Raw genomic sequence first — 14,538 nt, forward strand, 5'->3', positions numbered from 1 at the left:
ATTATTGTAAATTTAACCAGGTGATGACTCCAATTGCAGCTGCTGTTCCAGATGTGGTATCACTGTTTGAGCAAATCAGTACTTTGCCTGTGTACCTGTTTGCAGGTATTGATTTAGCAAATGTTTTTTTCTCAATAGCTGACAATAAGGACCACCACAAACAGTTAACATTCAGCTCACAAGGCCAGCAGTATACCTTCATTGTCCTGCCTCCGGAGTATATCAACTCTTCAACCCTATGTCACAATGTGTCCCAGAAAAGTCATGTTTTAATCCTGATCCAATCTTGTGGCAGCAGCTGTTTCTTTTAATCCTGATTCAGTACCGTAAATTAGAATCTTTTGATTAGATTATCCCCGGGAAATGTGACACACCCAATTGTGGGTGTAATGTTTGATTAGATGGAGATGTGACTCTATCTATTCCAGGTGAGTCTTGATTAGTTTACTGGACTCCTTTAAAAGAGGAAACATTTTGGAGAGTCAGAAATGACACAAGCCTCAAAGCCAACAGAACTTCACAGCAGAGCTGACACAGATGTGGACATGTGAAGAACAGAGGCGTGAATGTTTGGAGATATTGGAGCCCAGCAAACACTGCCAGGAGATGTTAAATAAGCTTGAACCTGGAGAGAGCCAATGGAAGCTGAGAGATGAGAGCCAGCCCTGGAGAAGTAAAATGAGGAACCCCCACAGAAACAAGCTGAAAGCAAGGGAGCCCAGGAGCAATGGACCAGCAGATGCCAGGTACATGACTTCCCAGGTGACAGGGCTGTTTCAGACTGTTCTAGTTTGCTAGCTGCCAAAATGCACCACACCAGAGACAGATTGGCTTTTAATAAAACGGGATTTATTTTGTTAGTTCTTCAGAAGAAAGGTAGCTAACTTTCAACTTTTCAACTGAGGTTCTTTCTTACGAGGGAAGGTACAGGATGGTCTCTGCTGGCCTTCTCTCCAGGCCTCTGGCTCCAACAACTTTTCCCAGGGTGATTTCTTTCTGCAACTCCAAAGGCCTGGGCTGAACTGCAAGTGCTGAGATGAGGTATATTGAGCTGCTTGGGCTGTGCTTTATTGAGCTCTCTCATTTAAGCACCAGCCAATTAAATCAAACATCATTCATTGCAACAGGCACGCCTTCTAACTGACTGCAGATGTAATCAGCAACAGATGACATTCACACATCATTGTCTTATGTCCACAGCAATAGATCTAGACATCTTCACCTGGCCAAATTGACAAGTGAATCTACCACATGTCCACCCCTTTTCAACTTAGCAACTATGCGTATCACCTTAAACATTATTAAGGTGCAAAAATTCTCTTCTAGCTGTGGACCTATGAATATCAAAGCGAAATATCTGGTGCCAATATGCAAAGGAGGGACAGTCACAGGATCCATAGGGAGCAACTGGAAGGAAAACCTGCAGGGCAAACACCATTGGATTTCAAAGTCTGAAAGTCATTTATCCTTCAGCTTTAGAAAGTGGCAGTCCCACCCTTTCCAAGGGCCTATGCAGTGGCCCGTCTCTTTCCAAATCAACCTCAGGGAACATTGAGGAGACTACCTTTTCCTGGGCTCCACTCTCTCCAGACATCGGGGCCACACCTGGGTTCTCTGTCATTTCTGGGGCACACGCTCCAGCCAGGCTTTCCTCAGTCCCCAAGGAGTGTGCTGTACCTTTTCCAAGGCCTGAGGTGCACAACTCTTCTACTGCAATGAGATGGAAGACTCATTCTCTGCCCTCAGGACAAACTCACCCTCTCCATGTATATGGGTGGGTCCACTCTCCTGGCAGGAGGTTTCTTGGCTTCAGACCTGTACTTCCATGATTCTCACTCTGCAAACTCCAATTTGTCCCTTTTGTATCCCCCTTTGTCCAGATTGGCAGTGGTTCCATTTATACCAACAGTCTCTTCAATCACTGCAGGACTTCTCCATCATTCTCATCACAGTTCCTCCAAAATCTTCCCCATGGCCATCCAAAAAACCATTCCAACATATCTGGTATTTGCAAACTGCACCAGCACCCCACTTCTCAGGTACCAAAATCTGTTCTAGTTTGCTAGCTGCCAGAATGCAACACACCAGAGATGGATTAGCTTTTAATAAAAAGGGATTTATTATGTTAGTTCTTCAGAAGAAAGGCAGCTAACTTTCCACTGAGGTTCTTTCTTACGTGGGAAGGCACAGGATGGTCTCTGCTGGCCTTCTCTCCAGGCCTCTAGGTTCCAACAACTTTCCCCAGGGTGATTCCTTTCCAAAGGCCTGGGCTGAACTGCAAGTGCTGAGATGAGGTATGCTGAGCTGCTTGGGCCGTGCTACATTGAGCTCTCATTTAAGCACCAGCCAATTAAATCAAACATCATTCATTGCAGCAGACACGCCCCCTAGCCGATTGCAGATGTAATGAGCAACAGATGAGGTTCACATGCCACTGGCTCATGTCCACAGCAATAGATCTAGGCATCTTCACCTGGCCAAGTTGACAACTGAATCTAACTACCACACAGACCCATCAGCCTTTCTTGAGTGAAAGTAATCTTATTGGTGCCTTAATTTGGACATTTCCATAGACTCAGAACTATAAACTTGTAACTTATTAAATTCCCCTTTTTAAAAACTGCTCTAGTTCTGGCATATTGCATTCCAACAGCTAGCAAACTAACCCACACAATCTTGTCTGCAGGGACCTTGATCAATTCTGCCCCCAACAAGACATTACACTGGTCCATTATATTGATGATATGTTGATTTGAGCTATGCACAAGAAGTAGTGACTACTCTAGACTTATTGGTAAGGCATTTGCATGCCAGGGGATGGGATATAACTCCAACAAAAAGAGAAGGGCTTTCCACCTCAGAGAAATTTCTAGGTGACCACTGGTGGAAGGCATGTCAAGCTATCCCTTCTAAGGTGAAAGATAAGATGTTGCACCTGGCCCCTCCTATGACCAAAGATAGGCATGATATCTGGTTGGCCTTTTTGGATTTTGGAGACAACATATTACTCATTTGGTGTGACAAGAAAAGTTGTTAGTTTTAAGTGGGGACTGGAACAAGATGTGACAGGTCCGAGCTGCTGTGCAAGTGCTCTGCCACTTGGGCCTTATGATCCAGCAGGTCCAATGATGCTGGAAGTGTCTGTGACAAATAAGGGTGCTATCTGGAGCCTTTGGCAGGGCCCTATATGAAAATCACAACACACACCCTTAGGATTTCGGAGCAAAGCCTTACCATCCACTGCAGATAACTACTCTCCTTTTGAGAAATAGCTTTAAGCCTCCTACTGGGCCTTAGTAGAGACTGGACATTTAACCATGAGCCACCAATTTACCATGACCTGAATTGCCTATCATGAGCTGGGTATTGTCTGACCAACCAAGCTATAAAGTTGGCCGTGCACATCACTCCATCATAAAATGAAAATGGTATGTTAGAGATAGGGCTCGAGCAAGTCCTGAAGGCTCAAGTAAGTTACATGAGGAAGTGGTCCAAATGCCTATGGCCTCCACTTCTTCCACGTTACCTTCTCTTTCCCAGACCAGAGCTATGGCCTCTTGGGGGGTTCCTTATAGTCAGTTGACTGAGAGAGAGAAAACCCAGGCTGGGATTATAGATGCTTCTGCACAATATGCTGGGACCACCCATAAGTGGCTCTTTGCAGTGTACCACCCCATTCTGGAATTTCCTTAAAGGACAGTGGTGAGGGTAAGTCGTTCCAGGGGGAAGAACTTCAAGCAGTACACCTGCTTATTAGTTTTCCTTGGAAGGCGAACTGGCCACAGCTGCATTAGTTTAATGACTCATGGGCTGTTGCTAATAGTTTGTCTGAATTGTGAGGTTCTTGAAAGGAGCAAGTGGTGGAAATGGGAATGACAACTCTCACTATCACCTATAGTGATCCACTAGGAAAATGTTTGCTTCCAGGCCCCACAACCTTAAGCTCTGCTGGTCTATAGGTCTTAGTTCCAAAAGAAGGAATGCTCCTACCAGGAGACACAACAATGAATTTATTGAATTGGAAGTTAAAGCAGCCTCCTGGCCATTTTGGGCTTCTCTTGCCACTGAATCAACAGGCATGAAGGTGAATTACTCTTTTGTCTAGGGTGATTGATCCTAACCATCAAGGGAAAGTAGGACTGAAGATACACAATGTAAATAAAGAATAATTTTCCTGGAATACAGAAGATCCCCTAGGACGTCTCTTAATACTACCATACCGTGTGATAAGGAAAGTCAATGGAAAACTACAACAACCCAATCCAGGCAGGACTACCAATGGCCCAGAAATTTCAGGAAAGAAGGCTTGGGTCACCCCACCTGGCAAAGAACTATGGCCAGCTGAATGCTTGCTGAGGGTAAAGGGAACATGGAATGGGTAGTAGAAGAAGGTAGTGGTAAATATGAACTATGACCATATGACCAGTTATAGAAATGAGGACTGTGGTTGAATTAATATTTCCTCCATGCTTTGTTATACATTTGTATTTGTACATATGCAAATATCTTGTTTTCCTCTTAACCTATGACATAAGCTGTAGTGTTCATGTTATAGTATTTTAAGTCATAGGATTTGAATTTTAAGAGTGAATGTTACCTAAGGACTTGTCCCTATTCTGGAGAGATGTAGTGTATTTCTTGTTGCATGCAGGACAGTTGAGCACTGTTAAGAAAAGCATATGTCTGTTTTTGTGTTCTATTTGAAAATTAAGTGGATTCAAGGTGATATGTATAGCTTCCAAGTTGACAAGAGGTGGACTGTGATGTTTAGGTTCTGGTGTCATCTTGGTCAGGTGATGATGACCAGTGGCCTGATCATTGCTACAAGGATATTTTGTGGCTGGCTGATAAACCAGAAGGCTGGAGTATTAAATCATCAGTCAGTTGATTGTATCTGTGGCTGATTACATCTGTGATCAACTAAGGCATGCCTCCCATGAATGAGATAATCCAATCAGTTAGCTTTTTAAGTAAGAAGAGAGACCTTTTCATTGCTTCTTCAGTCAGTGAGCCTCTGTTATGGATTTTGTCAAGTCCCTTCATTGGCGCGGCCAGCTCCACAGCCTGCCCTATGGATTTTTGACTCTTCCATTCCCACGGTTGTTTGAGACACCTTTATAAATCTCATATTTACAGATATCTTCTGTTGGTTCTGTTTCTCTGGGGAACCCTGACCAATACAGCTTACTCTTTCCTCAGTAGATTATGTTTGTATATATTTTCAGGGATTCTGTCCTTTGTTTAAAAAAAAAAAAAAAAAAAAAAACCCTTAATTCACAAAAGGAACCTACAAAAATATATTTCCTATGGCTAGCTGAGTAGTCTGGATGATCTAAATTATGCTGTGGTCATTTAAAACAACAGCATATTTTGTTTATTTATTTTTATCATACATCATACAGCTCTCCATTTTAGTCTTAAAATTTTTCTTTATTTTTTTATCATGTTCCTGATCGTTTTCAATCAAATGAGACCCTGTCCTAACCCAAAGTAGGGGAAAGAGGAGATACATTGACTCATGTGCTAGTTTACTTTCCATTGGCCCAAGTGAGTCATATGGCCATTCTAACTTCCAAGAGGAAGGGACATCCAATCCTGCCATATGTCTGGAAGAGGTGGGACTGAATACTGGGAAACATCACTAACAACCACGCCACCATCTAAAAAGCCAACATAGAAGGGTTATAAGTGAACTTCTGTGTTTTAAATGACTAACACTTTGTTACAGTATATTGGAAACTGGTATCATAAAGTGAATGTTGGCCTTATAAATTCCATTCCTGATTCTTGGTTCGTTAGTGTGCCATAGGTTAAGAACTGCCAAAGAAGCAGATATATATAATATTGTTTACCTCCATATACAGAATTTTCCCTGGAATAAGTTAGCCACTGGGGGTCTTTCAGGGAGGGAGAAAATGTTTCTCAACCTTCAGTATTCACTAAATTAGTGCAGATATGCTAATTGCTATAAGAAATAGCCACTTAATATATAATGGCTAAAATATAACAGATAACTTTCTCTTCATCATGTTACCAGAAGAAGTAGGTGAAGAGATAGGCAGAGGGACCTTTCTCCAGGCTTTCATTCAATGACCCCGGCTGATGAGGCCTCTTCCATCTTCAACATACGTTTTGTCAGGTTGCTTTGGGGTGAGGTTTATTCCAACCAACAGAAAGGGAAGAATAACTTAAAAGAACAAGTAAAAGAGGTTTTAATGACCGAGAACTAGAGATGGCATTCATAACATCCATGCACTTTCCATTGTCTAAAACTGTATCATATGGTCATACCTAAACTAGAAGGAAGGAGCCTGGAACATATCATATATGCTTTCAGGAAGATGAAAAACAAACAATATTTTGGAGAACAGTTGACACTCTGTTGTATCTACTTTACTCAGAAGTATTCTTCCAGAATAGGGAAAGGGATAGGAAGGCACTAGCTACAGGCCATTTGTGGTTAATTATCTCAATGTCTGAGGTGTGCCAGATGTTAATTCATCTACCAATTTGGGGCTCACAGCATAGCTATGTAATGGTTCTGATATGGTAACATTATTTATCATTGTAAGTTACTGATCAGCTTATTCAGTGACTGCCAGAATCCAAGTTTATTGATGCTGTGCAAGTGTGCCAAAATGAGAGTGAGATTTAAAACAAGTTTTAATAAACCCCACCTTCCACACACTCAATGACCGAGTCATTTGATTCCTTAAATCCTTCCCTTAGAGAAGGAGGCTGACTGGGTTCTTCAGTAGTTAAAATGAGTTATCAGAAACAATGAATCATTTTTTACTGGAGGTTGCTATTTTTTTCTTCTCTGAATTCCAAATTAATACGATTTACAATATTGAGTTTATAAAATGCTAGGTTAATGAATTATAATGTGGAATAAGAATTTTCTGTTGTGAAACTGCCATTAAAATAAAAGGGAGGGGGAGCTGTATGATGAAATTCACATAATAATTCAAGAAATGCAAAGGTGACGAGGAAAAATATTAATGTGAGAAAAATTGCTCTATGCCCATCAAAAAAAAAAAAAACTCTATAGGAAAATATTACTTGACTTGCAAATTAATGAAGTGCCTAGCTCTATTCAGAATAAGCAGATCCTGGTTTCTGAGTTTAAGTCCAATAATTTATATTTCAAAGTTGAAATCTGAGCATGGCAATTGCTGAGGCAGGTGCATTACCAAGACCTGTCTCTTGGCCTTCAGTGACCCTGTTATTTTTGGAACTGTTCAACCACCTTTATATCCCTCTACTACTTACCTCTCCCTACACCAGATACCTGGTTATGTCTTGACAGTTCAGGACTTCCCCAAGGTAGTCTTCTCCTTTCAGCCTGGATTCCATACTGCACATCTGTGCTCACCCATTCACTTCTCTTCTATTTATCACTTCTCTGGCCTAGTAACAATACCTCAAGGCCTTGCTTCCTACAGGCAATGGGGAAAACAAATGTCTGCGTGACTCTCTGTTACTGTCATCAGTTCTTCATGGCCTTTTAATGCAAAAGGTAACTGCTGATGCAGAAGTTTCTGCACTCAGTGAAAAAGATATTTTATTATAAGTGTATTTTCATTATCCCTCAAATTATGACATACCTTTTGGGAAAAGTTGGCATTTTACATGAAGAATATGAAGAATATTTTGTGTTTATTTTCACATTGCTAATAGAATGGACAGTAACAGAATCATATAAATGGGTAGATAAGGAGGTAACTGCTACCAGTTTTGACTACCTATTATGTGCCATTCACCTAAGTATGATATATGCTATCTAAATTAGTCCTCCCAAAAATAGTCTGTGGATTTTTATCCTTGTTTTACAAATAAGAAGATAGGTTTTTAAAGTTATGTAAATTACACAAGCTCACCAAACTAGTCAGTATTCTTTTCTCTATAACATAACTGCCTCCTATATGGTAACCTAGGTGATTCATCAATCATGCCAGTGTAGAAACTGGTCTGTTTCAAAACTTGTCCTTTCAGCATGAAATGCAAGCATAGTATCTTAGCAAATGTGAAGACACTAAACTCAATAGCAACATACTAATTGTCAATATGATAGCAGGTAAGTTTATGCTCTGAGTTCAGGAGCTCCCATGCCTGGTAGAGTAAATAGGGTAATTCATGAGAATTGCAGCTGGACTCAGCCTTTCAAGAAGAACACAGAGGAAAAACAAACAACAAAAAAGACGTTTTATTTGATCTCATCCTAGATGAGAACACGTACATACTCCCACACAGAGAGACTCACAGGGAGAGAAACTCTCAGCAGAGGCTGCAGAAACATGAGGAGGTATTCATACCACAAAACAAAATCACTGCTCATCTGCCTTTGTTGTCATGAGCCAGACAAGTAACCGATTTACTCCCACTCAAGACTAATCAGTGGCCTGCCTGTAAGTATTAAGAGGTTGCTGCTGACCCACTGTTAGTGCAGTATGTGCTTTTTTGAACATTTTTTTTCCATCAGCAGTGATTGATTTGTAAGGCTCTATCCTTATGACTAAGGGCATGCATTCCTAAGACACTTTGGCCAGAGTTTCAGATGCATTCTGCAGTTGTGCTGGGGCCAGGGAGTAAGCCCACAAGTGGAAGAATTCATGCTCTCAACTTAATTAGCTTCAAGCCTTAACTGCCTAAGCTAAATGGCCGTAGAGTACTTTCCCATGAAGCCCTGCCTGTGCTTAAACTCCTATACCACTATAAGCAAAAGACAGATGCACTTCACGTATACAAATCTCAGAGGAGAATTGTGTGTGTTACCTAAACGAATTTTTGAAACAATTCTAAATTAATCCCCAACAAGAAAATGTAGTGCCAGATCAATTTAGCCCCTTGAACCTTTGCTCATAGAACATGTTCTGATCAAAGACTTTCAATAAATGAAATAATTTCCAAAAGCAAGATCAAAGCATTTCATTTCCCCCCAACGTTTTGTTACTGTGATTGTTTAGCTTAGGGTCAGATATTCTAAACTCCTCACCATCAATCCATGGTCTCCTTGAAGCGAAAACACACTTCTTCCTAAGCCTTGTCTGTGAAACTTGGAAACAGCATGTGTGATTACATTAGGAGTCAAAACTCTGTTTCTTACTAGCTACAAATGGGTAAATTCTACCTGCTTTGTGCTTTGATTTCCTCATCTTAAAATGAAGCATTTACAAAGGCCATAACTAACATACCTCAATTTCTAAAATGGAATACCTGTTATTTCTTTTCCTGTTTGGTAAATTGAATTATATACCCCAGTTTAGATATGTTCTTAATCTTAATCCACATTCCTGTGGGCATGAACCCACAGTAAACAGGATCTCTTAAAGATGTTATTTTAATTACGGTGTAGCCCAGGTGAAAGAGGATGAGCCTTGGTCTAGATTACTGTAGTCCTTTATGAGCAGGAAAATATGAGACATACAGAAACCCCTCTGGTCAAGCTAGAAGCTGGACGTCAGGGGGAACCGGAAGAGAAAGGAAAGGACATCACCATGTGCCCCGAGGCAGGGCTAAAAGCCAAGGAAGGAGCTTATTGTTGGCAGCCAGAACCAGAATGTTAAAGGTTTTAGGAAAAAGGCCTAGCTTTGCTGATTTCTCGATTTTGGACTTCTAGCCTCAAAACGTGAGTCTATAAATCCCATTGTTTAAGCCAAACCAGTTTGTGGTGTTTATGATAGCGCTTTTGGAAAACTAAGACATTCTGCTGACAGTAAACAAAGTCCTCTCAGACTGTCCACCCAAAGTAAACACTGTCTTTTACTTTGACTTTCAAGGTTCTAAATAAACTGCCCCCTTCCCAATTCCTCTCCTACTTGATTTCTTATGACTCTCCTTATCACTCTGGCTTCCTTGATTTTCTCCCCACACACCAGGCACCATCTCCAATAGGGCCTTTGCACTGACCAGGATATTTCTCCCTATACCTATATGTCTTACCTTCTCATTTTGGTTAACTCTTTATTCAGATGCCATCTTCTTAGAGAGGCACACCATGGCTGTCCCCACTGAAATGTCAACCCCTACCCCCCACTCTGATTCTTATCTCTTTTTTGCTTCATTTATTTTTCTTAAATATTACTGTCCAAATACTCTATATTTTACTTATTTATTCTGATTATTACTTTACTACCCCCAAAGCAAGCCCCATTAAGGGAGGGGTTTATGTCTCTTTTATTCACTGACACATCTAAAGCAGTGCCTGGCACAGAGTCGGTATGCATTAAATGCTTGTTAAATGAATATATGAATGAATGAAATTATTATTTTTTTTCTTAGCAACACTGTCTAGGGACTCCTGTCTGGATTTTTCCTACCATTAATGGTTTGGCTAATTAATTATAAGATTCCAAAGAGCCCAACAAAAGGTCACTAGTGTATTTTATTTTTGTTTTTTAAGTCTGGTCTTTCAGGGTGTGGAAAGAATAAACTTATTTCTTTCAAGCGCTAAATATTATTTTTATTGTCGAAAGTACATGCATCATTCCATAATTATCCCCTCAAAATGGATTTATCTTGTGGAGCCAATGCTTCTCGTATCTTCCACAGCAAACAGAGAGAAATCTTGAAAAGGTAATGTTTAAAGTAAGGTCCCAAATGTGACTTTCCTCAATGCAAATTGAGTGAATTTATTAGAAGCCATTAGTGGAATAAATGTTCTCCTATTATGTAAATCTGTGTTTTTAATCTGAAATGTAGAAAACGATTGCTTTCCAGAAGATCTAATCTGCGTTTCTGTAATTAGGTGAGCAGGTGGTTAATTACAGGTGCTGCCTCTCATCATAAGGACACAAATAGTTTATTCCATGCATTCCAAGTCAATTTTAGGGACAGTTATGTAGCTACACAATTTTTAAATCCACAAGTGGGTTAAATGTCTGCATTTGTAAGTAGATCTAGATTGTGTCTTTGTTTTATAAATATCAAAGTTGACCCTTAATAATAACATGCATGTAAGAAATGTTTTTGGTGACACACTGAAATTGATTTCATTTTACAACAGTATTTGCTTGAATGTCCAAAAAACTGGTAAAGCAAATAGAGTATTTGCGTGTTTTTTATACCAATTTTAATTGTATGTAAAATGCCTAAATAAGTTATAGAAGGGGTCTTTTGTATCTCCTGGCTGAACTGAGAGCTCTGGTATTGTATGGAGGTACTCAGTTTGTTATCTCACTTATTTTCTAATAAATATTTGAGTTATAATGTTAAGGAAAATATTCTAATATTTGTCTGGGTGCTGAGCTTGGAGACGTAACTAGAATATGTAGTTGTAGAAGTATATTCCACATGAAGTGTCTGCCCAGGCGTTAAACAGACTGTCTCCAAAATATAGGAAATCTGAGACACCTTGTAGGAACCAGGCATTAAGAGCATGTTTTTCAATTCTAAACTCTTTTAAAAGGTAGGAAATTAAATAAAAGAGAGAGAGACTGAGAGAGAATATCAGGGGAGGGGTGGGTAGAAATTGACTCATGGCAGATGACAAGAAAGGGTACTATTACAAAGTTCCCTTAAATATCCATGAAGCCCTCCACCCTTCTCCCTTCCTCTAAACACATACCTTTGAGAACCATAGAGTTGCATTGTGGCCTTTTTGCAAGCTCATACCTTTTCTCAAGATAAACCTAAAGGCCTAGAGACACATAAAAAGATGGGAAAGGGACACTGGGATGGGGGGTGGGGGGGAAGCATCAGAAGCATTGTAAAAATTAGACTGAAAAATAAATGTAAAAAGTAAGAAAGCATGAGAAAGTAACCTTCTTTAAGCTCCAAAATGCTGTTTCTTATAGAAATGGGAAGCTCTTTTTCAAAAATGTCTAACACCGTAGGCCTGTACTGAGGGAGATTTTGGTAAGTTTAATGCCATATAGAATATAAAAATGTGGAAAATTTCAAATGAAATCCATCAGATAAAGTTTATTTGACATCTCCCAAAAGCCCTTCCCCCTTAAAAAAGTTCAAATTAGAATTTGATAAAAGTACAAAAATTACGTTGTGTATGTAGTAATAAAAGTGGGCTTAGCATACTTTTAATAAAACAAAATGGCTGTACTGGTTCTATAACGAACCTGACCCCTGGAACTTCACATCAAAACTGGTCTCTTGTTACTTCATAGTCATCATTTATATAAGCACTTTTTTTGACAACATGTCTTTATTAATTTTCTCTGTGATAGAACAATGTAAACGTTTAAGAATGGTTCTTGGTTTTCACGTTGTGATGAGAGATCGGCATGCATAGCGCTAATTGCAGGAGGAAATATGATTTGACTCCTTCCTGGTGATCCACACTTGGATCTATCTCCAAATTTTTTATAGAATACCTTCTCTGCCATCTCAGTAGATAAATCCCAGCCTCCTCAGCATATTTTATGAGGCCTTCAAGATCCAGCCCCATCCTCCATTATTCTCCCTTCTCTTCCTGCAATTATGTTTTCTCATTCCAGAAACTAAGGTCGTTTGTCATTTCCCTAAAACACCACGCTTTCACACCTTTCTTCATGCTGTTCCATCTAACTAGAATAGTCCTCTCTATACGTTTTCTCTTTGCCTGGCAAATTTAGGTCACAACTCCAGGCCCTACCTTCTGTGTTCCCAAAGCAGCCTTTACCTACCTTTAAAACTTAGCTCACAGCAAATGGTAATTAGCTTCTCTGTTAGTAGAGTCCCCCACTAGAGTACAGGTCTATACGTTGGAGCCTTACCCCTTCAACTTGATTTCCCTAGTGTCTAACACAGTGCCTAGCTCAAAATAGATGCCTATTAAATGTCTGTTGTGCTGAATTGTACACTATACCTAAGTCTGCCACAGTGTATTTATTCATCAGTCCATTGATTCATTCAAACAACAGGTACTGATTTCACTGTTTACTAAGGCCCTCACTTTGGGAGATAGCATGTTCTTATAACTGAAGAATGATTGGCTTAAAAGTTTTAAAATTGTCATAGCTTTGATACTTTGAACATAATAAATTGAAAATGCATTTTGCCTGCATCTGGTAGCTTAAGTAGCAGTGAATAGTTTTTACAAGTATTCTAAAATCTAAGACCTGATTTATTAAGTTGGATTTGAGAGTTAATTCTCATATAACTAATGACCTCATGTGACAAATTACCTCATGTGGAGGAGATGCCAAATATATCTAACAAGAGGAGAAGTAGGAACAAACAGGGACACCTCATGTCTTGGTAATGTTTGCCTTTCCCAAACCACATTTCCCAAAATATTATCTCCATTAACTTTTGAGACAAGATAAACGTCAACAAGTTGGTATAGGCCACCAACAGGTTATGTGTGTTTGTTCCAATCTGCCAGAATAGAAATAACAATTCTCTATTCACAATGCTTTGTTTACTTCCAAGAAAATCAAAGAAAAGAGATTGCAAGAAAATATAAAAAATGATGATATGCCATCGTCAACATTAGTGAATACTTTTTGCTCTTTATAAAAGTATATTATAGGGGTGCAAGGGTAGTTGAGTGGTATAATTCTCTCCTGAGACCCAGCTTCAATTCCCAGTCCATGTGCTTTCCAAAAACAAACAAAAATTCAACAAATGGTTTTGCAGCAGTGGGATACTTACATGGAAAAATAATGAAATGTATCCTCGCCATACTGCATTCAAAAAAAAATGTATATATATACTCTAGAGTATCACTAAAGTTAAGACAATGGTATTTTTAAGGGTTATTAGATAGTAGTATAAATTAAATCATCACAGAGTAGGGAATTCAGAACAGCCAACTACCACCATCCATCCTGATAAGTCACTCTGCTGTCATTAAGTAATGGCGCTATTTCCAGAGCAAACCTTATGGTACAGTATTATCCATCATTTGAAAATGTTTTCATAGGCCAACATGTTTCTACAAAATATGTAAATTTCATGTGCTCCTTAGAAGAGGTGTATATAATTCAGTAAAATGGAGAATGAATTTTTTTTCATTTGGAAGCGTCATATGAGAGAAATCATGTGAGAGTAACAATTTGAATACTAATATTTGCACAAAACCCAAAGGAAAACTTGTCCTCCTCACTGATATGGCAATATGAAAATATGAATATGAAATATATATGTTCTTATATATTTAATGATAGTAAAAAATAAATATAATATAGATATGAGTAGAAGACCAATGAATTAAGTTATATATATGCTCATTCATTTCATTTACTCATATTTAACTGAAAACCTGTTTTCAATGAATTAAGCTCCAAAATATTGTAATTGTCATGGACAGAAATAGGAAACTCTTTCTCAGCAAGATATCACTATTCTAGGTGTTGGCCATGTAATAGTTATGAAATGGGCATGTCCTCCTACCCTCAAGCTAGTAAACAAGATAACTTCATAAAATATAAAATGCTATGAAGGAAAGAAAGCAGGGCATTGTTATAGAGGATGATTTTTTAGCAGAGAGGCTGAGAGGACCTTCCTTAGCGTGGTCAGGGAAGGCCAGTCTGAGGAGGTGATATTGGAAGTGATATCTGAATGATGAGAAGGACCCCTAAGTAGAACTGAGACAAGAAT

General features: G+C 39.2%; 1 protein-coding gene across 5 annotated transcripts in view; it reads left to right on the forward strand.

The window, feature by feature from the left end:
* Positions 1 to 14,538, forward strand: part of ADGRB3 (adhesion G protein-coupled receptor B3) — a 723,849-nt gene that overhangs the window by 495,504 nt on the left and 213,807 nt on the right. The gene's annotated exons all lie outside the window — the stretch shown is intronic.

This window comes from Tamandua tetradactyla, chromosome 5 (genome assembly GCF_023851605.1).
Source record: "Tamandua tetradactyla isolate mTamTet1 chromosome 5, mTamTet1.pri, whole genome shotgun sequence".
Lineage (NCBI taxonomy): Eukaryota > Metazoa > Chordata > Mammalia > Pilosa > Myrmecophagidae > Tamandua > Tamandua tetradactyla.